At 44.6% G+C, this 22,083-nt stretch overlaps 1 long non-coding RNA gene and 1 other non-coding gene across 2 annotated transcripts in view; one reads left to right on the top strand and one right to left on the bottom strand.

Moving 5' to 3' along the window:
• Positions 1 to 20,516, top strand: part of LOC103013197 (uncharacterized) — a 44,603-nt gene extending 24,087 nt beyond the window's left edge. Inside the window, exons 6-7 of the long non-coding RNA XR_451484.2 lie at positions 9,361 to 13,578; positions 19,308 to 20,516. This is a non-coding gene — a long non-coding RNA (uncharacterized LOC103013197). The remainder of the gene's footprint in view (positions 1 to 9,360; positions 13,579 to 19,307) is intronic.
• Positions 965 to 1,071, bottom strand: LOC114238565 (U6 spliceosomal RNA). The gene has a single exon (XR_003623898.1). It is a non-coding gene; the product is annotated as a U6 spliceosomal RNA (small nuclear RNA).
• Positions 20,517 to 22,083: the final 1,567 nt, after the last annotated feature.

Here is a 22,083-nt window from a genome sequence, read left to right as displayed (position 1 = left end):
AAACAGTGATGATTCCTCGTTGTTTCACTTAAAATAAAAATTTGCCTATTAGGTCTGCCTGTCACTATCTCATTCCTTCGCTAACTTAAAAAGAGAGCTTTCATTCCTTTCTAGATTCAAGTAAACAGTAGGAGTTTTATTTATTTTTTCCCAACCTTCCTAGAGATAGAAAATCCTTTGTAGGTATACTGTCTCCTACATTTGGAAACATACAAGTGGATACAGGTGGTCAAACCCTAAAGGCTGCTCCCCTCTAAATGTGCATTTCTGTAAGGGAGCAGAGCACATTGATAATCTGATGTGTTAGTTCACCTGTGGAGAATAGTACCTTCTCATCTTTTAAATTGGTGCTAGATGATTGGCAACATCCATTAAAATCCTTATAAAAGACCCCCGCTTATTTGGAGGTAGGTGAAGAGAATGAATCCAAATCAAATGAAAAGCCAAGAGGTGAACAATTTTTAAAAAAATTTATTCGGGAGTTCCCTGACGGTCCAGTGGTTAGGGCTTGGTGCTATCACTGCCGTGGCCTGGGTTCAATCCCTGGTCGTGGAACTAAGATCCTGCAAGCTGCGTGGCATAGCCCCCCCCACCAAATTTTTTTTTTAATTGAAGTATAGTTGATTTATAATGTTGTGTTAACTTCTGCTGTACAGCAAAGTGATTCAGTTATATACATATAAATATGTATATATATATTCTTTTTCATATTCTTTTCCATTATGGTTTATCACAGGAGATTGAATATAGTTCCCTGTGCTATACAGTAGGACCTTGTTGTTTATCCATTCTATATATAATAGTTTGCATCTGCTAATTCCAAACTCCCAATCCTTCCCTCCCCTATCTCCCCTCCCCGTTGGCAACCACAAATCTGTTCTCTATGTCTGAGTCTGTTTCTGTTTCATAGGAAAGTTCATCTGTGTCATATTTTAGATTCCATATATGTGATATATGATATTTGAAAAACATGGAACGCTTCACGAATTTGCATGTCATCCTTGTGCAGGGACCATGCCAACCTTCTCTGTACCATTCCAATTTTAGTATATGTGCTGCCGAAGCGGGCACAAGGACTGGGTTGAAGTGTGTCCCCCTCCTCCTCCCCTCCAATTCATGTCTATCCGTGACCTATGAATGTGACCTTGTTTGGAAATAGGATCTTTGCAGATGTAATCAAGTTAAGATGAGGACACGTTGGATTGGGATAGGCCATCTTATAATGAGAGGGAGACAGAGACACAGACACAGAGAGAAGAAGGTCATGAGACCGTGAGGGCAGAGACTGGGGTAATGGAACTTCAAGCTGAGGAATTCCAAGGATGGCCAGTAATCCCTGGAAGCTAGAAGAAGCAAGGAGAGATTCTCCCCTACAGGTTTCAGAGGGAGCATGGTCCTGCCAACACCTTGATTTCAGACTTTTGGCCTCCAGAACTGGGTGAGAATAGTTACTCTAAGCTACCTCATTTATGGTGCTTTGTTACAACAGCACTAGGAAACTAATACAGCATGTTAAAAATCATCCATTTGAGAAAAGTCAATGTCACTAATTCTAATTAGTTCTTAGACATCTCTAGGTCTGAGATTTAGGTGGAAATATTGCCTTATGCCTGTGACCTTTAAAGATATGAGTTTTTAAAAGATAGCAGTGAAAACTCATCGAGTTGCCATGTCAGGAGACCTTATAGGTATAACCTGGGTTTTTCTGACCCTGGTCACTGGTTCCAGCTCCCTGGAAAGACCCATTTTCCTCCACACGTTTTTAGAAGCCCCCAGTGCAGGGCCCTGACTGGGTGATGCAAGGGGTACAGGGCAAGTGCTTCCCTAAACGCTGTGCCCCAGGGTTTGCCCTTCTCGTACTTCTAGCCCCGCCCCAGAGTGCTCACAAGTGTGCATGAACAAAAAGACATTGTCGAAGCCATACCAAAGACACCCTGGATGAGACTTCCCCGGTGGGCAGTTAGAATCTGCATTTCATGAAACTTTCCAGGTGACTCTGAGGCTGACCCAGGTTCCCTGGCTCTATTTGTTCCAAGTATTAGGCCTCTTTTTTTTTTTTTCGCCATGCCAAGGGGCTTGTGGGATCTTAGTTCCCTGACCAGGGATTGAACCCAGGGCCTCAGCAGTGAAAGCCCCCAGTCCTAACCACTGGACTGCCAGGGTCACAGTGAGGCCCAGAAATATGATTCAAAATATCTTTTTGCCTTATACTTGCCATATTCACATGGGTTTAAAGTGCAAATATTCCAAGGAAAGATAACACAATATCGTGCAGCAGGGGAGCCTGGGGGACCTAGGGAAAAGGAGAGGTTGGAAATGAAGAACAAATGAAAGAAAGACTGTATAGTAAGGAAGGTACAAAGAATTAATGAGATTTCATTGGCACAAAATATCCAGAATAGGCAAATCCATAGAGACTAAAAGTAGATTAGTAGTTGCCAGGGGCTGGGGAGGCCAGGGAATGTGGAGTAAGTGTTTAATGCGTACAGAACTTCCTTTTGGGGAGTTGAAAAAGTTCCGGAATCTTCAGTAGATGAGTGGATAAGTACAATGCGGTACATCAGACAATGGAATATTATTCAGCACCGAAAGGAAATGAGGTATGAAGCCATGAAAAGAAATGGAGGAAACTTAAGTGCATGTTACTAAGTGAAATAAACCAATCTGAAAAGGCTACGTACTATATGATTCCAACTATAAGACATTCTGGAAAAGGCAAAACCATGGAGACAATAAAAAGATCAATGGTTGTTAGTGAGAAGGGAGAGATTGACTACGTGGAGCACAGAGGGTTTTTAGGGCAGTGAAAATACTCTGTATGATACTGTAATGATGGATGCATGTCATTACACATTTGTCCAAACCCGTAGAATGTACGACACCAAGGGTGGACCCTAATGTGTATATGGACTAAGGTGGCTCAAATGCCTTGGTAGCCTATCTAAGTAAACCAAAACCTAGCCCAGAGTTACTGCACTCAAATCCCAGAAAATAACATTTAAGAACAAACAGTCAGGACTTCCCTGGCAATCCAGTGGTTGAGACTCCACGCTTCCAGTGCAGGGGGTGTGGGTTTGATCCCTGGTCGGGGAACTAAGATCCCACATGCCACGTGCCAAAAAGCAAAAAACACAAAAAACACAAAAACAGTCAGATAGGTTTTCCCCCAAAAAGCAACTGCTCAAGCTATAGCCAATCAAATAATTTCTTTACTTTGTTTCCGAGTCTCCTCCTATAAAAGCCTTTCTACTAGCTCCTGTAGTAGAAAGGAGTGCTCCTAACAACTTTTGGTTCTACTTTTGGTTTGGTTCTACTTTTGGTTTTCTACTTTTGTAGTAGAAAGGAGTGCTCCTAACAACTTTTGGTTTGGTACTGCCCGATTCAAACTGATGTTTGCTCAAATAAACTCTTCAAAGGTGTAATGTGCCTTAGTTTATCAGTTTATCTGTTAACAATCACTATGTGCTGGGTGTGCACACAGTAGGGAAGAACAGCTCTAGGACACCCTCCAGCTCCAGGATGCTGTGAAGAAAGTGACCAGACAATCAACAGAAGACTCAGAGGAAGTCTCAGGTTGTTAATTAGATTTTCTGAATCCACGAACACTTTCTCTGCCAGCCTACCGAAATGTGGCATTTTTTTTTTTTTGGCACCTTGGTTTTTTTCACTCTACAATTTATTTCAGAGGTATTTTCATATCAGCACATTCTTAATGATGCATTACAGTCAGATTTGCTATAAAAGAGCACGAATTTGTGCCAGTACCATTGATACATTAGGGAACTATCTGAGGATAATGGGAATTTTACATTTGCTTATGCATGATTTCTTCTGCAAGAAACGCTAACTGAGCACAGAGAACCACATACTGCTGAAATGAAGCCACGGAAGGAAACTGCACACAGGTACACACCTCCAGCATCCTCCACGGACCAAGTTTCTGCTGTGTTATGAGCTGCACCCTGGCAAGTTTACTGCTGTGTTATGAGCTGCACCCTGGCAAGTTTACTGCTGTGTTATGAGCTACACCCTGGCAGATGTGGCCCTTTTAAAGAAAAGACTCCACCTACGGAAGGTGGAGTCCACCCCCCCATCCCCGATCTGATTTCACTTCTGCAAACTAAATGCCTGAACCTCTTTTTTCTGGAGAGCTCATTCCAGAACACTGGAACAGTAAAATCACAAGTAGCTGAGACATTTGAAGAGGCATTCAAACTTCTTAAATGCAAGAGAATCATATTTCCTTCTGACATTAAAAGGATTCTGAACTCATACGTGGGAGGATCAGATTAGCACCATCGGAGGAAAAGTGACAAAACTATGTGGCCAGGAGGGGGCGCCTGGCGTGCGTGCAGCTGGGAGCCTGGCGACCGGGAAGCAGCTTTCTGGAAAAGTGAATCCGGTGAGACATGACCTTCCAGAGAAGTGAGGTTCCTCCAGCATTGCTGGCAGCAAGGAGACTGAGGGAGGGCGGGGTTTGGGGTGGGGTGGGGGATCTCGCTGGCCCAACAGCAAACCAGAAAAATGAAGAATGACTTTTTTTTTTTTTCATCTCCCACTCACTCCTCAAATAAGTTGGTGGTTCTTAAACTCCTTGGGGTGTCCAAGAATCACCCAAGACGTTTTGAAAATGTAAATGTAATGGTGGGCCCCAACCCAAGATTCAGATCTATGAAGTTCACATTAAAAGAAGCATCCCAGGGGATCCTGATGTAGGTGTGGTCCTTAGGTCACAGCCATAATTATTTTAGGAGAAACAAGCACATTTCACAACTTCAGGTTTGTGATACGCATAGACTAGGATAGTTATACAGGTAGTTGTAGAAGTCCCAGTAGGGGACTATAGATAGAGAGGGAAACCTAGGAAACTTTGGGAGACCACTGTAAGTTAATGATCGCTCAAGAAAGCTATTGGAACAAAGCAGGCTTGCTTAACTATAAAGCCACAAATAAAAGCACGAGATATGCCCCAGGCCATTAGGTGGAAGAAAAATGTCACCACCCTTCTACTGATTTGAATAAGCGCTATGATAATCCTAGTTTGACTTCATAGGGTCAGACACTCTCCTGCCTGATATGAAGCAGGAACTAGTGATGTAAGCCTCATGTCTACTGGAAGAAGGCCGTCTTTTCCCCTCCCCCTTTCCTTTGACCATAAAATTGTAGCCCACTTAATCCTCAAGGCAGAGCTCCCTCGCCTGCCCGCTTGCATCTCGTACAAGCGTCCTAAGTTAAGAAATCTACTTCTTTCCTATCACTTTGCCTCTCGCTGGATTCCTTCTGCGCAGAGTCACAAAGAACCTGAGCCTCAGTCAGTCCAGACGTCAGGTGAGTGATTCTAATTAAAAGACCGTAGGTTAGAGTCGCAAGCAGGGTTTTGGTCGGGTTCAAATCCCGGCCACGTAGGTTGAAGTCCCAATCTGGGTTTTGGCCGGGTTCGAGCCCCGGCTGCGTGTGTTCGAGTCCCAATCTGAGTTTTACACGGTTTCAGCTTGGGCATGATAACTGACATTGAATTTCACCTCTCAGTTTACAAAGGGCTTTTATATCACAGGTCTTGTTTGGGACTCAAAATGACCCTTTTCTTTTTTTTTCAGCCATGCTGCGCAGCTTGTGGGATTTTATTAGTTCCCCAAGCCCTCAGCAGTGAGAGCATGGAGTCCTAACCACTGGACCGCCAGGATATTCCCCAGAATGACCGTTTTATTGAGGTAGAAACTGAGGAGTCTTACAAGCCAGCCCACAGCCCAGTTCCCGCTTCCGAATCCCATGTCCTCAGCCCCAGGCAGCCTCACTGGGGGCCCCATCAAAGAGGGACCACGCCTGGGTTACCTCAGTGCTTCTCAAAACATGAGAATATAATCAATAAGCTCCAAGGATATACTATACACTGGGAGTATAGCCAATATTTTCTAATAACTATAAATGGAATATAAGCTTTAAAAATTGTGAATCACTATGTTGTACACCTGAAATTTGTATACTATTGTACAATTATACCTCAATGAAAAGCAAATAAACCAAAAAACACCATGAGAACCAGAGCACCTGGGAACTCGTATACAGTACAGTTTTGGGGGCTCTACCCCAGACCTATGGACTCTGGAGTGGGCCCCAGGCATCTGTGTTTTAACAGGCCTCCCCAGGTGATGCTAAAACTTGAGAACCACTGGGTTACCTCAACGAGACCCTAAAACCTAATGGCATCCTCAGTGGCAGAAATTGCAGAGGGTGGAGGGGTGGGAAGGGTGAGCTGGGGCCAGCCTGTTTCTCAACCTTGCCCTCTAGTCAAGGGGAAGCCAGTGCCTTGGGGCCTGCCTATTCTTTCTGCTTCTCGGAATGGCGACATGGCGACACTAGACACTCGAGATTTCCAGCCCTCTTCCCAGGAAGTTTATCTGATAGCGGATCAGCTTTTTCAGAGCCTGCCTGATTCTAGGCCCACTCTCACCTCCCGCAGGCCATCTGGATGCTCTGAACTTCAGCCCCAGACCGGGCTTGGGGCCTGGCACAAGCTGCCCCTAAGGGGAAGGTCTGAAAGGAACACCAGCCCCACCCTCCCGGGACTGCATCATCCATGGCTTCATCTGCCTGCCTGGGTCCTCCTGCTGGCTCACACATACTTGTAATTCTGGTTGTTTGGCTCTTTTTTTTTTTTTTGAATTTTATTTTATGTATTTTTTTATACAGCAGGTTCTTATTAGTTATCCATTTTATACATATTCGTGTATATATGTCAATCCCCATCTCCCAATTCATCACACTGGTTGTTTGGCTCTTGAAAGCTGAGAACTCCCTGCCCCCGCAGGGAGATATCTGGTACCTTGTCTTGTCTGCAGAGCCTGGCTCCAAGAGCTCCTTTGTGACAGCTTTCCTGGTAACCACCCCTCCTCCCGCCCCCCCTCCCCCCAACGGCTTTCCAGGAAAAGTGAGCCAGCTCTTCCTCTGGGCTCCCATGACCCCTTGGGCTTACCTCGTAGCGTTTACCTCACTGCACTATAAGTCTAGTGACTCGCCTGAAATCCTTTTTGGATTCCCAGTATCTATGTCTGTTCCTGGACCAAAGTAGCATGTCAGTAAATGTGTAACAGGGAAGAGCAAAATCTGACTCCATGTTGGATCTGTTTCTTTGACTTTAACCTTTGCTTTTAGTTGCTTTTGTTATTATAATCATCCATAATGACCTGCCTCAGGGAACCCTGCCCCTCTGCCTGAATGTTACACTAAAGTGCCTTTGTTCAGCTCACAGGGAGACAATCTGACCCTGCCCACCCGTGGATGGCTGCAGAAAAGAAGGAATTAATACATCCCCTCCCTGATGCTGGCCAAGCCAGGCAAAACTAATGGCCCTTTTTACTTTACTTCCTCACTGCCTCCCCCTCTCTGTTCTATAAAAGAAACTGGCATCCAGACCCTGATAAGATGGTTTTTTGGGGACACTAGTCCACCATCTTCTTGGTCTGCCGTCTTTCTGAATAAAGTCGCTATTCCTTGCCTCAACACCGCGTCTCCAGATTCACTGGCCTGTTGTGTGGTACGCAAAGTGAGCTTGGACTCAGTTTTGTTAGATGGAATGAATGTCTCATTGCCTTTGATCAGTGTACCGTGCTTTATGCATCTAGATTCCTAGTACGCAGGGTAGCCGTGCTGGTGCTCGAACAGGTGAGGATGCCTGGGATGGGGAGGTGAACCAGAGCATTATCACTGCCTTCTGGGTCTTTCTTATGTTAGGCTGAACAATTTAGACCGTGCCCTGCTGTCCATTCCTTTTACCTTTTGGGAACAAGTGCAGTATCCCTGGACCCTTGCTCTCCAAACCTAGGCTTCCAAGGCTTGCTGACTGTTGAGGTAACAGACCGTAGTTGGGTTCTCGATAAGGAGAACATATAATTTATCCCCTATATTGGAGGACTGCGGAGGATGAAAGGGGGAGTATTAGTGGTGGCACCAGGACGACAGGCACAAATGAGGAGGGTCACAGGAAACCCAGATGTGTTCACCCCATCTCTGAGCCGCATGGGTGCTTGTGAGACAGGAAGGGGGCAGGACACAACCTTTAAGAGAATGACGGCCATTGAGGACACGACATAAATTGGTTAGAACCAACTAGGTCCAAGATGGCTGATGAGTTGACTTCCACTAGACCTTGAGCCTCAATATACGCTCACTGTAACACGTCAGCGTGCTAAATGACACACTCACAGGTGCCATGACAGTCCCAAGGCCGACCAGACAAAGTCAAAAAGTGGGCGGTGGTCCAGTTCCTGGAAATCCCCACCACTTCCCCAAAATAGCTGGAATATTCCTCCCACTCATTCGCCTATGAAATTACCCACTATAAAACCCCACCCTTATAAAAACTGGCAGCCCTATACCCTGGGGCCACTCTCACCTTCTGAGATGGCCCACACTCCATCTATGGAATATGCATCTCCCTGAATAAACCTCCTTTCACTTTACTGTGGCTCGCTCTTTAATTCTTTCCTGTGCGAAGCTAAGAACCCACACTTGGCGGCCGTCCCAGGGACTCGCCTGAGACGTGGGACGTGACCATCCTCTCTGGCCCCACGCGTTTTCCTGCAACACTTGGGCCCACTTGCATTCAGGAGCTGGGTTTGGCTGGGCTGAGCCCAGGTCGAAGCTGGACAGGGTGAGGGTGAGGGGCAGTGAAAGGTCTCATGGTTGAGGCAACCAGCATTTTTCCATGGGAACTAGTGCCAAATTTTGAACTGTGGGCAGGCCAGCTTAGAAAAAAAATTAAAATTTAAAGGTCTTATTTGATCTCCAGCTGCCTCAGTTATCTCAGTTTTGGCATTTCCTCTGCTTTCTCAGTGGGTTACCTGTCAGGGCCCCTATCACCTGTTTCCCCAGATGCTCAGGGACCCCAGGAAGTCACCCAACCTAATTACGACCCCCAACCTGTCTAGCTCTTCTGTTAAAAAGCATTTTCACACGCTTTATCTCTTTGGTGCCACACAATGGCTTTCTGGGAGGGGAATGACCAGATGTCTGTCATAGAAACACAGGACGCAGCAGAGTGTGAATCAAAGGAATCCTGTGTGTATAAACATACCCTCTCCCTCACTAGGCTGTCTTCTGCATGATCAAACCATTTACTCTCTTACTGCATCCAATTAGAGGGTGATGTTATTCCCATGAGAAAATGCTTGCCCATATTTCAAAAGGGCCCCTTGAAGAAGCAGCTTCTTATGTGTACACTTACAGATGGTTACATGCTTAACAGAGGGAGGAACCAAAAGCTTAACTGTTCCAACTTGCTGCGTATTAAATGTAGTTTAAAAATAAGATAAAGTTAATCTGCAAGGATGATGCTAAAAAATATATTTTATTTCTTTTTAGGTCACGCCACAGGATGTGGGATCTTAGTTCCCTGACCAGGGATTGAACCCATGCCACCTGCAGTGGAAGTGTGGAGTCCTAACCACTGGACCGCCAGGGAAGTCCCAAAAGTATTTTTATATGTTGATCTTTAAATGTTAATTTCATTAGTAATTCTTTTTAATTGAAATATAGTTGATTTACAATGTTGTGTTAATTTCCGCTCTACAGCAAAATGACTGAGTTATACATATATGTACATTCTTTTTTATATTCTTTTCCATTATGGCTTATCCTAGGACATTGAATATAGTTCCCTGTGCTATACAGTAGGACCTTGTTGTCCATCCATTCTCTATGTAATGTAGCTACAATTAAGCTACAATGCCAGATGTCCAGTTCAGTATGGGGCCCAGGGAGAGAGTTAGGCCACTGGCCCTCATTCCCACAGCTAGAAGGAGGCAACCCCTGGGGCTGGGACTCAGTCTCCCTGGGCCCACACCACCTTGCAGCCAGGGCCGCCTGACTGCCAGACCCCAGCCCATCGCATTTGCTTGGGTCCCCATCAGCCGGAGTGGGAAAAGCATCATCTCAGCAGATAATCCTGCCTGCACTTCCCCACTCATGACTCATCTCAGGACACACCCCTCACTCAGCACATCCGGGCCCTGCATTCTTTTCCCTTCTCTGAATGTGCTAAATCCCTCCCACCTCAGGGCCTTTCCCCATGCAGGTCCCCTGCTGGAAGGTTCTTCAGCCTTACAGGCTGAATCTCTCTCCATAGAAAACTGAAAGCTCTATGCATGTTTTTGAGGATCATCTGTCTGTTTTCTCCACACTTAGTAGTAACTGGTACAGAATAAGTGCCTAGAAATGGCCCAGGCTTTAGGTGTTCTTTCCCATCAGCCTGAGTAGAAACTTGTGCAGGGACTCGTGAGCTGGGAAAGCTTCCAACACCGCCATGCAATTTTGGATGTCTCCAGAATTCCATGTTATCTTTGTACCACCACAGAATGAAAAGCCAAGGGGACACGTTACTAAGCAACTATGAAAGTTCTAAATAGTTGTTTACAAATAAAAGAGACAAGTAGAATTTCTGTAACATACTGAATTTCTAAACAGCACTCATTTATTTCTTTCATACAGTGTCATTGAAAGACCTCCCTGGAAGAAGATCCTATTCACAAAAGCAACCAAAGATATAAACTACCGAGGAATAAACTTAAAAATAAATGCTTAAAAATGATATGAAGAAAACTGTAAAACTTTGTAAAGAGACATAGGATTTTAATAAACACGGAATGAGAATCCTCAAAATTAAGATATTAAATTAAACTGTGTGTTTTGCACTATCCAAATCAAAATGCTAACATTAACTTTTCTAAGATTTTTACCAAATGATACTAAGGTACATCTCTATGCAGAATAATATGCAAAGATAGCCCAAAAATTCTGAAAAAGAAAAATAATGAAAGGAGGACATGCCCCCCTCCAAACATTAAAGACATGCACAAGAATGTTCGTAGTAGCATTATTGATAATAGCCAAAAATCATATAAAATCCAAATGCCTATCAACAGTAGAATGGATTAATTACTGCATGTTCATAAACTGATCTACTGTACAATAAAGGATGAACTCCTGCTACACCCAAAAATGTGGGTGAATCCAATAGGTAAAAATATGAGTGAAAAGCCAGTCATCAAAGAGTACTTACTGTATGATCTACTTATATATAAGATTTAAAGAAAGGTAAAACAAATCGAGTGTGATAGAAATCGGAAGAGAGGTCACCTTTTAGGAAAGCAATGACTGGTAGAAGGCACAAGAGATGCTTCTGGTATGATGTTGCCCGTGAGTATTCACTTTCTAAAAATTCAATATTAGAATTAAAAAAAATACATCAATGAAAATGAGCTCCCACTATACTCATCAACATAAGTTCACAAAGATAACATTGAGTGAGAGAAATCAGGCACAAATGAGTACACACTGGATGATAATGTTTATGTAATGTTAAGAGATAGTCAGAATCAATCTGTGATGTTAAACCTCAGAAGAGTGGTTATGTCTGGAAAGATGAGAGCAGGAAAGGTTGGGGGGAGGCCTGAGAGGGGTTGAGGGGGATCATAGTTTTCTATTTCTTGATCTGGGTGGTATTTACACAGGTGTGCTCCCTTTGTGACACTTGATCAAACTGTCCACTTATAACTTATGCACTTTCTGTATACATGACATACTTGAATCTAAAAGTTTGCTTTTGGAGCTCTTTCCTTTTGCCTCCTTGCATTCGAGAAAGCAAGATGGGTTGCCAGCAGCTCTTCTGGAGCCATTCGAGAAAATTCAGCCAGGGTTCTTGCTCTTGCTACCTCTGCTCAAACCAGCACAGTATGATCCGTCAGTACACAAAGGATATTGGCTTCATTAAGCTGGACCAAGTAAACTTCCTTGACTGGGTCATCCAGGACATCCTTACAGCAGAAACAATGCTAGCTGTTTGTACATAAAATTAAAAAAAAAAAATTTCAGGGACTTCCCTGGTGGCGCAGTGGGTAAGACTCCACACTCCCAATGCAGGGGGCCCAGGTTTGATCCCTGGTCAGGGAACTAGATCCCACATGCATGCTGCAACTAAGAGTTCGCATGCCACAACTAAGGAGCCTGCCTGCTGCAACTAAGACCCGGCACAACAAAATAAACAAACAAATAAATAAATAAATAAAATTTTAAAAGGCTTTCAAAAACAAAATAAAATAAAACAAAAGTTTGTTTTTTAAGAAAGTTACGTGCATTCCCTTTGACTTGGCAATTTCACATTTAGGATTTTTTCCCCTAAAGAAACAAAAGCACCCAAAGATGTACAAATTTATGTATTGAACACTGTTTATAATAAATAAAAATTAGAAACAACCTAGATGTCTAACGATAGAGGAACCAGGTGAATAATTTAGGACACGTGTACACTGAGATACTACCCAGCCAACTGTAGATGATATAGATCTACATTTATTTTTATTTATTTATTTATTTAATTTATTTATTTTTGGCTGCGTTGGGTCTTCGTTGCTGTGTGCGGGCTTTCCTCTAGTTGCAGCGAGCGGGGGCTACTCTTCGTTGAGGTGTGCGGGCTTCTCATTGCGGTGGCTTCTCTTGTTGCGGAGCACGGGCTCTAGGCACGCGGGCTTCAGTAGTTGTGGCACACAGGTTCAGTAGTTGTGGCTCGCGGCCTCTAGAGCACAGGCTCAGTAGTTGTGGCGCATGGGCTTAGTTGCTCTGCAGCATGTAGGATCTTCCCAGACCAGGGCTCGAACCTGTATCCCTTGCACTGGCAGGCAGATTCTTAACCACTGTGCCACCAGGGAAGCCCCTAGATCTACATTTATTGACCTAGAAATAAAACCTCACTATAAAGGCTCAGATGACAAAAGCAGGTAAACATATTAACGTTTTCAAATATAACCCCAAACTGTTTTCTGCAGTAACTTGGATGGGAGATGATGAATGATTATTTTTCCATTTGCTTCTGTATATTTTCTGACTTTTCCATAAAACCCATATCTTTGAAAAGACATTTCGTCGTTTTATTCATGTTAAGACAGCCCAACTGTCCTAGGTAAACAGATGAATATCCTCCCCGAGAAGCCAGAGTCTATGGACAGATCTGGAATGGTGTTCTGGCCCCAACCCCGTATTAGCTGTGCTACTTTGGAGGTGTTACCTCAATTTAAGAGCTTTCTTTTCCAGACCATTAAAAATGAAGATAATTATGTTAAGAGGATTTTAAATGATTCAACATATGTAAAGTATTTATCCTTGACTGAGACACAAAAGACACCAATGAATGTCACTGCCCTGCTTTTGGTAGGTACCAGGAACTGAATTTCAGAATTTGGATTTCAGATACAACAAATCCTTTCAAAAGATGCATACTTTTCCAGGGAATTAGAAAATAGTCTACAGTCTCTCTTGTTCTGATAAAGTATTTTTTTTCCCTTGTGTCGATGGCTTTTGATCAAACTTGTTGACAGTTCTTGGGCCTTTTTCCTTCAGCAGGGCAAGAGGAATGGGATTGCCCTGTGAGGGCAGAATATTCTAGTTTAATCCTGTCAGCAGGTGGAGTTGCTGTGCCTGTGCTCCATGTTTGACACCTGAAGAGTCAACACCTCAAGGGGAATAGGAGGAACTCTGGTGGTAACACAGACCTGCCCAGCATAGGTCAGCATCCCTGGAGAATAGCAGGTGGGTGCCTTCATCATTATATCTCTCTACTCAGGATAGATAACCTAGTGACTTTGCACAGACAGGGCCTGCCACTCCCAACTGTCCTGGCCCCAAAGTTTCAGCCTCTTAAGTGTCTTTTCTCCAGTAAGCTAAACCAGGAGTTCAGGCCACAGATACAAGCACAGCATTTGGTTGGTAGAGAAACCTGGGGTCCCTTCCAAACCCACTCCACGGCCCCAGCGGGTAAGAGCTGCCTTCTCCAACACAGCAAGTCCTAGTATAAACCCCAGTGTCTTGCTGATGCTCCAAAGGAGGAAATTGCAATGATCACAAGCTTGCCAGAACATGAAGCCTGTTAGTATCAATACATGAAAACGACATGACTTATGAAGCCAAAGTTCATTTACACTAAGACAGTATGAACATTACAATTGTTTTCATTATGATAGGAACTAAAAACAATGTAAACTGTGAACACCTTCATATGAGGAGACCATACTGGTCGGGGAGGAGATGTATGTAAAAAATCTTATTTTATCCACTGAAACACTGCCCAATTTCCTCACCTCTCCAAACCACAACAGCAGCTAAGACTTACATACCACTTAGTAACACTGCATATATGTTAACTTGTTTATTCCCTATAACTACTTATGAGGCAGGTAGTATTTTTTTTTCTTTTCCATTATGGTTTATTACAGGATATTAAGTATAGTTCCCTGTGCTATACAGCAGGACCTGTTGTTTATCCATTCTATATATAATAGTTTGTATCTGCTAATCCCAAGCTCCCAATCCATCCCTCCCCCCAACCCCTTGGCAACCACAAGTCTGTTCTCTGTGTCTGTAAGTCTGCTTCTGTTTTGTAGGTAAGTTCATTTGTGTCATATCTTAGATTCCACATATCAGTGATACCATATGGTATTTGTCTTTCTCTTTCTAACTTACTTTGCCTAGTATGATAATCTCTAGGTCCATCCATGTTGCTGCAAATGGCATGATTTCATTCTTTTTTATGGCTGAGTAGTATTCCATTGTATGTATGTACCACATCTTCTTTATCCATTCATCTGTCAATGGACATTTCAGTTGCTTCCATGACTGGGCTATTGTAAATAGTGCTGCTATGAACATTGGGGTGCATGTATCTTTTTGAATTACAGTTTTTTTCTGGATATATGCCCAGGAGTGGGATTGCTGGATCATATGGCAACCCAATTTTTAGTTTTTTGAGGAACCTCCATACTGGAGGTTTTCCATAGTGGCTGCACCAATTTACATTCCACCAACAGTGTAGGAGGGTTCCCTTTTCTCCACACCCTCTCCAGGGTTTATTATTTGTAGACTTTTTAGTGATTCCCATTCTGACCAGTGTGAGGTGGTACCTCATTGTAGTTTTGATTTGCGTTTCTCTAATAATTAGCAATGTTGAACATCTTTTCATGTGCCTATTGGCCATCTGTACGTCTTCTTTGGAGAAATGTCTATTTAGGTCTTCTGCCCATTTTTGGATTGGGTTGTTTGTTTTTCTGTTATTGAGTTATGTAAGCTGTTTGCAACCCTTGTTGGTCACATCATTGGCAAATATTTTCTCCCTGTCCGTAGGTTGTCTTTTCATTTTGTTTATGGTTTCCTTTGCTGTGCAAAAGCTTATAAGTTTGATTAGGTCCCATTTGTTTTTTTTTGCTTTTATTTCTATTGCCTTGGGAGACTGACCTAAGTAAACATTGGTACGATTTATGTCAGAGAATGTTTTGCCTATGTTCTCTTCTAGGAGTTTTATGGTGTTATGTCTTACATTTAAGTCTTTAAGTCATTTTGAGTTTATTTTTGTATATGTTGTGAGGGTGTGTTCTAAATTCATTGATCTGCTTGCAGCTGTCCAACTTTCCCAACACCACTTGCTGAAGAGACTCTCTTTTCTCCATTGTATATTCTTGCCTCCTTTGTCAAAGATTAATTGACCGTAGGTGTGTGGGTTTATTTCTGGGCTCTCTATTCTGTTCCACTGATCCATATGTCTGTTTTTGTTCCAATACCATGCTGTTTTGATTACTATAGTTTTGTAGTATTGTCTGAAGTCTGAGAGGGTTATAAGGCAGGTAGTATTTTTATCACCATTTTACAGATGAGGAAACTGAGATTGACAACTGCACAGACCTGGGTCGCACAAGCCTCCCTACTCCACTTGGTCCTCATCCAGCTCCTTCAGCTGCTTTTGTTGCCTGGCTGAAGATCAGTCTCCCTGTCTGGGCCTCTTGGTGATGAGATCAGAGCTGGCTTCCTGCCACCAGTCGAGATTGGTGATGCTGGGTTATCTGTAGTTGTCTAGAGCTGTCTTCACTGAGATTGCTGGCATCACTGCCAGTCAGATTGCCAGTCCCAGTGGTGTGCCATCCAAGTGTGCCATCCATTGTCCCACCAAGGATGCTCCCACCAGTCTGCCAGGAGGGAACACTGATGATGCTCTGCTTCGATCTAACAGTGATTCTCAATTTTGGCTGCACATTGGAATCACTTGAGGAACTTTCAAGAATCTGTTGCCCAGGCCACGCACTGGATCAACTGCATCCGAATTTCTGGGGCTGGGGCCCAGGCATCAGTATTTTTTAAGACTCCCAGGTGAGCTAAGATTGAGAACCACTGTTAGCTGTCTGTCACTGGAAAAGGGGAGGCCAGATCTCTATGGAAACAGTCTCCAAACTGAACTGTCAGCAAACCCAACACAAGGCTGTGATCTGGACGCCCTTCTTTTCAATTTGTTTATTAAAAGTATACAATTTCTAAATGGGGGCTGGGTTCCATTTTCTTGTTACAGAGAACAGAAAGATAAGCATTCTGCAATAAACATTTGGTATGCATTATTCCTTCAAACTAGGAGGGCCAGAATAAAATATTATGCTGTCTGGTAGATAGTCATTACCAGAAAGAACAGTCACAGATTGACCATTTTTAAATTAATGTAATTAATTAATTAATTTTATTTATTTTTGGCCACGATGCATGGCTTTTGGGATCTTAGTTCCCCAAACCAAGGATCGAATCTGGGCCCACAGCAGTGAAAGTGCTGAGTCCTTCACTGGACATCGAAGGAATTCCCCATTTTTATCATGCTGGATACTGGGGAAGACAGACAAGCAGTTACAGTTCAGCATGACATCTATGATGGAGAAGAATTCTATGGAAACCATAGAAGGGACTCCTGTCAAAGACAATGTGGACAAATAAGGAGATTGATTTTATTCAGTCCATTTCCTCAGGGGAGAGCCCCACAGATACAAAGATCAGAGTGTCTAGGCAGGGTGGTTTTGATTCAGACTTTTATAGGGAGGAATAGATAGGTTACAGGTGTGAGGAATTTACAGTTGGGATTGTTTTGAATTAGGGGAAGTCTCAGTCAGCTAAACGGAAAATGTTTATCTCTGTGTCTAGCTAGGGGACACAGGGGATGAGAGTTCTCATCTTAGTTAATCACTCATGAGACAAAGAACAGGACATTGGCCAGAGACACAAAAGTCGAAGGGTCTGTGTCTGGCCTTGTCACTTCTAACCGAGATTTTGTGTATGTGTATATGTGCTTTTCCTCTTTTTTATTTTTCTTTAAGAAAGTTTTTATTTTATTTTATTTATTTATTTTTTTGGCTGTGCTGCACGGCATGTGAGATCTTAGTTCCCAGACCAGGGATCGAACCCATGCCCCCTGCAGTGGAAGTGTGGAGTCTCAACCACTGGACCACCAAGGAAGTCCCTCCTCTTTTTTTTTTAACTGGTAAAATTTCAAATATATGCAAAGGTAGAGAGAATAGTATAATGAATCCTCATATAACAGTTCTCCAACTTCAATAAGTATAAAAATTTGGCCACCCTTGATAACCAACCTTCCTTCCTTTCTCTTTCTTTCTTTTCTTTTTCTTTCTTTCTCTCTTTCTTTCTTTGTTTCTTTTTCTTTCTCTCTTCCCTCCTTCCTCCCCTCCTTCCTTTCTTCCTTCCCTTCTTTCTTTCTTTCTTCTTTCCTTCCTTTCCTCCTTCCCTCCTTCCTTCCTTCCTCTTTCTTTCTCTCTTTCTTGTATTTTAAACAAATCCTACACATTGTGTCACTGCATTCCTATATCCTTTGATATGCACCTGTGAATAATATTCAACCAATTTTTGAGGTTCAGGAAGCCTTCCTAGAGGAAGTGACTTCTAAACTGAGGTCAGAAAGATGGGTAGCAGCAAATAGCCTGGTGAAAATGCAGGTGGCAGGGCTGGAACAAGGAGCAGGGCAAGTTCTAGGCAGGAGGAAGCTCTCGTGCAAAGACTTCAAGGTACATTTTGAGGAGAAAGGGATCCTTGAGAGATGAGTGTGATGACATAAACTGTGGCCCTTTCATGAAAGGTTTTGTGAGCCTTGGGTTCCAGAAGGCCTAAACTAACTAGAGAAGTGAGAAAGGAGAAAACAGCATACGGAAAGATTTCTGTGTTCCACATGGACCACTCTTGGACCAAGGCTTCACTGCTCTGGGGTCTACTTTCAGTTCTTCCCTGGGGTGGGGAACAGAGTCTAGCAGGTCTCAATTCATCATCAGAACAAGCAAAATGGGGCTTCCCTGATGGCGCAGTGGTTGAGAATCTGCCTGCCAATGCAGGGGACACGGGTTCGAGCCCTGGTCTGGGAAGATCTCACATGCCACGGAGCAACCAAGCCCGTGCACCACAACTACTGAGCCTGCACTCTAGAACCTGCGAGCCACAACTACTGAAGCCCGCACACCTAGAGCCTGTGCTCCGCAACAAGAGAAGCCACCTCAATGAGAAGCCTGCACACCGCAACGAAGAGTAGCCCCCGCTAGACGCAATTAGAGAAGGCCCGCATGCAACAACGAAGACCCAACGCAGCCAAAAATAAATATATTAAAAAAAAAAAAAGAACAAGCAAAATGTGTATTTCAGGGGCCTTGGTTCTCTCACAGGGCATGGCCTCATTCCTGTTGGCAGAGGTAGGCTGGTTCCTGTCTGGTCCATCCCTCTGCAGGCTGTTAGAGCAGAAGTGGGGACTGGTCTTTCACGGGCCTATTCCTCTGGAGACCTACCCAGAAAAGTGGAGAGATCCATGTTCTTGAATGAAAGAATGAAGACGTTATGCAATACACAGCTGAGTCCATAGGTCAGGAGAGATCTGAGCTGGCAACAGAGATTTGGGGACTCTCTGCAGAGATGGCACTTAAGGTGAGAAGTGAGCTTGGGTCAGTACCCAGAGGGATGCTACTATTTAAGTACCTGGCAGAGGAGTCATGTTACATCTTGGTATCATTTCCCTGAGCTTCATAATTGCCCCTGGTTCCTTACTTTTCCTGTCCCCAACTGTGTTCCTATAGTAAAAACTACAAAACCCCTAATTATAGCAAAGTTGTGTGGCCTTGCCTTTGGGCATAGTGAGGACAAGAAGAGAGAGGGTTTTATTCGACTCTACAGCAGGTTGGAGTACAGATCTCAAGGAGGGGATTGTAAAGTGACCAGGATGAGAGAGAAGCAAGCTGAGTCCCTGGGAATTACAGAAATGGGGGCGGGGGTGGGGGAGGAGAAGAGCAGGAGAAGCCAGACTAGCCAAAGGGGAAAAGAGATTTAACAGAATAAGCGTGACACAACAGTGAATACGTATTTAATGAGACTGCGTTTTTGTTACTAAAAATTAAATCCATTATAATGAGCTTTATTAAGTACCTTGTGCTTGGCACTTACTCTACGTATTTTTCACATAATTATAGGGACACCCCAGGGAAGAGGGGTTCACAGTCCTCAGTCTACAAATGAAGAAACTGAGGCTCTGAAAGATCACTCAGGGTCTTGCTGTTTAGAAGAGCTGGAAATGACTCAGTTACTTCATAACTGTGGGACCTGGGGCAGGTGCCTTCATCTTGAACCCCTCGAAGACACCCGGCCATTGAGAGAGATCCCAGGCTTACAGCCACAGGCCTGAAAGGGCTCTAATACCCCTCCACCCCCTCTCCCATGTTCCAAATCGCAACATTCATATTTTACAGATGAGGAAACTGAGGTCGGAGGCAAGGCCGGGTTAGGAATGCAGGCTCCTGGTTAAGAATCTCTCATTCTGAAGCGGAAGCTGCTCGCGGATCAGGGCGGACAGTCCCTTTTCTCCGATTCTACATAAGAAACACATGCCCAGAGGAGAGACTAATCCAAGGCCATGATGCGAAAAACAAATCTAGAGGCCATCAGACTCTAGTGCTGCTGGAGGCTGGGCGCCCGCCTCCCTCGACGCGCCTCCTTTCGGCGCCGTGCTAGGGGTCCCGTCGGGAGGAGGGCGAATGCGGTCTCCGGTTTCCAGGCACAGCGGATGTAGCAGCCTCTGCCCTGGGGGAATCTCATCCAGTAGAGCGGATTGGGGGAGGACCACGTGGGCGCTTCGGGTGCAGCCAGTTTGCGATCACCACGGAAACCCCCTTCCCTGACCCCCAGGGACCATGGCTCTCCCTCCTTCCCACGCATGGGCGGGGAGAGGAAATGTCGACCAATGAGATAGCGGGAATCCCGTGACGTCGACGGTATCTGGGCCGGAGTGGAGGAGTTGGAGGTGAGCAGAGTCGGACGCCGGGGAAGCTAGTGAAGGGTTGCGAAGAATGGTGCCGGGCGAGGAGTAAGGTAGCGTCTGAGAGACGCAGCTTGCTCTCCTCCTGGGTGTCCCACAGGCACCTCCTCTCGCGTGTCCCCCAGTTCACCTCTTCTTTACCCCCAGATGCTCCGCCTGCTGAATTCAGCGTTCAGTGGCGGCACCGCCGTCTGTTCCAGGAGTGGTGGCCGTGGGGTGGGGCAGGGTGGAGGAGACGGCCTCGCTGAGGAGTCCATCGCTGGCTTTTGATTCTGCCTGGGAAGGCTGAGGGGGGTTTAGGCAGCGATGGGGGGGCTTCTCCTGAATGGGGAGGGCGGAGGCGGGAAATACCACCCTGGGGATCAAAAGTCAGCTCCACAAGCTGAGGTGTACATGGGGGGTGGGGGGAGTTGGCTAGAGCCAAGTTGTAGGGAGCCGGGATGCCAGCTGTGTCCCCTTCGTCCTGCTCCACGTGTTCAGCAGATAGTGAAAAATGTGGGTCTGTCGCCACAGAGGCCAGGCTGGACATTCCTACACTGCAGGCATCTACTCGCTGGTATTTGCATGTGTGGGTGGGGTGAGGGATGGTATCTTTTGGACCCAAAAGGCCAGGGGGCTATTCCTCACATGGCCACAGAACCTGGTTCAGCCCAGCTTGTGGAGTGTCCCTGGAAGTCCTCCTCCTTTCCTTTGTTCAGTGTGTGTATTAAGGGCCATCTTTGAGCCAAGCCCTGTTCCAAGGACTGGGGATACAGTCATGAATAAGACAAGGTTCCAGCCCTCCAGGAGTTTGGATTCTCGGATGCGTTAGAACCTCAGTTCTAGACTCTATACCTCAGCCTCTGCTCTGAAGGTGATCATTTGTGCTGAACTCAGTGAACGTCCAGATGTAGCCCTATACCTCAGTTTTATTGAGGTATAATTGACATAAAGTTGTAAGCTTTTTAAAAGTGTGCATCATGGTGATTTGCTGCATGTGAAATTATATGTTTGCATTGTGAAATGATTCCCCCCATTGGGTTAATTAAAACATCCATCACTTTAAACATTTGTCTTTTTTGGTGAGAACATTTCAGTTCTATTCTCTTAGCAAATTTCAGTTACACAATAGTGTTTTCAACTATAGTAACCAAGTTTTAAGTTAGATCCTCAGACTGTAATAGGGAAGAACCTTTGTATTCTATATATTACAAGTTAATCACTAAAAGGATGTTGCCTATAAGCTTAAAGTATACATAATGGCCCATCTCTGGGACCCCTGCCTCCCAGGTAATGTGCATTAAGCTAATATAACTTTGATTAGCTCTCAGTAAACATCCTGATCAGGCCCACCTGCGAATGGCTGCAGGCAGGAAGAAATTAACACAGCCCCTACGGAGGCTGACGGGAACCAGGAAGTGTTCGACTTTACTCCCTCCCCGTTTAGTATAAGAGAAGCCTGCAGTCTAACTTGGGATAGAGTTCACCATCTTCTCAGTCCGCTGGCTTTCCAAATAAGGTTACTGTTCTTTGTCCCAACAACTTGTCTCTCAATATATTGGCCTGTTGTGTGGCAAGCAATATGAGCTTGAACTAGGTAACAAATTTTGGGGATCCAGCCAAGAGCCTTGACGCTCGTGGCTAGCTAGTCCAGTTTGGGAATTTTCAGTTAAGGCCCTAGCAGCTGCCGGGACCACTTGTGCTGAGGATCTTCCCTTCAAAATTCCCCAAAGTGGCACTTGCTGCCCCAGCGCTTGGCAGTTGGAGCAAGAAACATTTGGAAGCTGGTGGGCTCCACATAGTAGGGTAAGTCACTTTGCTGTGTACAGCCAGGAACTTTATTTCCTCTCTGTTTGGGGCTTTTTCTCTGGAGTAAGCCAATTTGTTTGGGGTACCCTGTTGGAGAGAGGAAATAGTTGTTGGTCTTTTATCCGATTTGGGAACCAGTTAGTTTG

Source organism: Balaenoptera acutorostrata, chromosome 7, assembly GCF_949987535.1.
Source record: "Balaenoptera acutorostrata chromosome 7, mBalAcu1.1, whole genome shotgun sequence".
Lineage (NCBI taxonomy): Eukaryota > Metazoa > Chordata > Mammalia > Artiodactyla > Balaenopteridae > Balaenoptera > Balaenoptera acutorostrata.
This window is presented reverse-complemented; position numbering and strand designations above follow the sequence as displayed.